The following is a 3256-nucleotide window of genomic DNA, read 5'->3' on the forward strand; positions in this document are numbered from 1 at the left end:
GAGCTTTCGTGTTATAAATTTGACCTTCTTATAAACTTGCTTTCATATAAAACATAGTAACTCTTTGCTCATCTATCCTAACCTATGAATTGTCACACCAACACTTTTTAAGATCTATTTAAAGAGATGAGTTCTCCTTATACAAGTTTAAGAAACCTGAAGCTCCAACCCAGAAATTTAAAATTCTTTTGTTTCACCAGAGATAGATTATGGGCAAATCTTACCTAAGTAGTACTATAGGAAGTTACAGTGTTGGCCAAAAGGAGACACAAGTTTTTCAACCATTGTTTTTAATGGGTGTCAAAGTCTGTGACAGATTTTTGGTCAAATTGTTTCTATTGAAAAGTTCTGAACTGCCACACACAAAACTCATGGTCCACGAAACATTCACCTCACCTTCTGAAGGTTTTGTGATGCATTGTTATCATTACCCAGTGTTTTACATTAACCTTCCATGGCCAATTGAGGCAAACAGTTCTGAGACCCTTCTTCCACCACTAAGGCTGGGTTAACAGGTGTTAGTGATAATATTCATCTAGTCTTCTGAGCTTGTTTGGCAGACTCAGTGACCTTGCAAGCTCTAGCTGCCTTCTTGTTCACTGTTTTGATGACACCCACGGCAATCACCTGTCTCATGTCACGAACAGCATAATGGCCCAGAGGAGGATACTCAGAGAAGCTCCCAACAGATGGACTTGCCAGGACCCATGTCAATGATTGGTGGCATCAAGCGTTTTGAGGCCATCTTCAGAATGACGATCAGTCTTCTCATTCAGCTCAGCAAAATTGCAAGCAATGTGAGCTGTTTGACAGTCCAGCACAGGTGCATATCCAGCACTGATTTGGGATGGATGGTTCAAGATAATCACCTGAGCTGTGAAGCCAACTTCTTACATCAGTGGGTCATTTTTGCTGTCACCAGCCACATTGCTATGACAAACATCTTTGACAGACACGTTCTTGACACTGAAGCCCACATTGTCCCCAGGAAGGCCTTTACTCAGTGCTTCATGGTGCATTTCAATAGACTTCAGTTGTTACGCTGACTGGAGCAAGGGTGACCACCATGCCAGGTTTGAGAACACCAGTCTCCACTTGATCCACAGTGGCAGTATCAGTACCACCATTCTGTAGATGTCCTGGGGGAATCAAACACAAGAGTTTGTCAGGTGAGTTGGTGGCAGGATGCATCCAGAGCTTCAAGCAGTGTGGTTCCACTGGCATTGTCATCTTTACTGGTGACTTTCCATCCCTTGAATCAAGGCATGTTAGCACTTGGCTCTAGCATCTTGTCGCCATTCCAGTCAGAAACTGGCACAAATGCTACTGTGTCAGGTTTGTAGCCAGTTTTCTTAACGTAGGTGCTGACTTCCTCAACAATTTCCTCATTTCTCTTCTGGCTGTAGGGTGGCTCAGTGGAATCTATTTTGTTAGTTCCAACAATTAGTTGTTTCACACCCAGAGTGTAAGCCAGAAGGGCATGCTCGTGGATCTGCCCATTCTTGGAGATACCCACTTCAAATTCACCACCACCAGCAGCAGTCATCAGAACAGCACAGTCAGCCTGGGACTTGCCTGTAATCATGTTTTTGATGACGTCTCTGTGTCCTGGGGCATCATTGATGGTCACATAGCCCTTACTGGTCTTGAATTCCCACAAGGAGATATCAATGGTGATACCACACTCATGTTCAGCTTTCAGTTTGTCCAAGACCCAGGCATGCTTGAAGGAGCCCTTTCCCATCTCGGCAGCCTCCTTCTCAAACTCTTCAATGGTTCTCTTGTTAATCCCACCACATTTGTAGATCAAATGGCCAGTAGTGGTAGACTTTCCACATGCCCAATGACAAGGATGTGGATGTGGGTCTTCTCCTTTCCCATTTTTGCTTAGGTTTAGTGGTGGTTTTCACAACACCTGTGTCCTGGTGGCAAAATTGTTGCAAGAAAGCTATCTTTTAATCTTAATGATTTATTTTGTTTATGGTTTCAGCTCAGAGGGTAAAGTGTCTGCCTGCAATGTGGGAGACCCAGGTTCAATCCCTGCATCAGGAAGATCCCCTGGAGAAGGAAATGGAACCCACTCCAGTACTCTTGCTTGGAAAATTCCATGGACAGAGGAGCCTTGTAAGCTACAGTCCATGGGGTTGCAAAGAGTTGGACACAACTGAGCGACTTCACTTCACTTCTCACTCCACTAGGATGTCATTTCAAGTGATTTGTGTCTGTCTTGTTTTTGCCCTACTCAAATGGTTAGAAGAATGCCTAAAACACAGAAGACCTCAAAAGGTATCTGCTGTATTGAGCTGGACTGATATATGCTGACACCTGAGGCTATCCTCAATTAAAGATTCACCACCGATTCCTTCACCTGGATGCTCCAAAAGGCCAATGTTCAAGAGTGCCAACTTTGCTATGTGTATTTATTAACTTCATCCCCACAGAAATCCTATGATGTTGGTAGTATTGTTATCCATATTTTGGAGATGTAGAAACAGAAGAGTGGAGGAGGAATAAGTAACTAGCCGATCTACACAGCTAGTAAGTGGCAGACCCTGATATTGCAGCACGGGCACCTCAGCTCTAGCATTTGTGCATCTTAACACTACACTGCAGCTTCCCTGGTGGCTCAGTCAGTAAAGAGTCTGCCTTGAACCCTGATTGGGAAGATCCCCTGGAGAAGGGAATGGCAACCCACTTCAGTATTCTTGCCTGGAGAATCCCATGGGCAGAGGAGCATGACAGGCTACAGTCCATGGGGTCACAAAGAGTCAGACACAACTGAGCGACTAAACCTACCTACCTAAACACTACACTGTACTGCCTCTCTGGAAATATGCCATTGGCTAGTCCTAAAGGAGACCTTCCTTGGTGGCTCAGTGGTAAAGAATCCACCTGCCAACGCAGGAGACAATGGGCAGAGGAGCCTGGCAGGCTGCAGTCCATGGAGTCGCAAAAGAGCCAGACACAACTTAGCAGCTAAAACACAACAACAATCCTAAAGAAATCTGCAAGTGGTCAGTTAGCTTACCTGGATGGAAATATCAGAATCCATGAGTTAACTGCCTTTCAAATGACAAAATACTGAATCCATTTCTGTTAAAAAATTTTAAGTGACAACAATACTCTTTGTTTTAGGCATCTTGACAATCAAAAGTCAAGAAAGAAAGAAAGAAAGAAAAAACACTAGCTCTTTCCTTGAATAGATAGCCTCATAGTCTATTGCCAGTCCCCGGTTACTTCATCTTTCCTTTGACAG

At 44.0% G+C, this 3256-nt stretch overlaps 1 pseudogene; it reads right to left on the bottom strand.

Moving 5' to 3' along the window:
* Window positions 1-531: 531 nt before the first annotated feature.
* Window positions 532-1881, bottom strand: LOC147340630 (elongation factor 1-alpha 1 pseudogene; annotated as a pseudogene).
* Between the last annotated feature and the right edge of the window lie 1375 nt (window positions 1882-3256).

The sequence above is a fragment of the Bos grunniens genome, chromosome X (genome assembly GCF_055505025.1).
Source record: "Bos grunniens cultivar Pamir isolate PY7600 chromosome X, Bosgru_T2T1.0, whole genome shotgun sequence".
Lineage (NCBI taxonomy): Eukaryota > Metazoa > Chordata > Mammalia > Artiodactyla > Bovidae > Bos > Bos grunniens.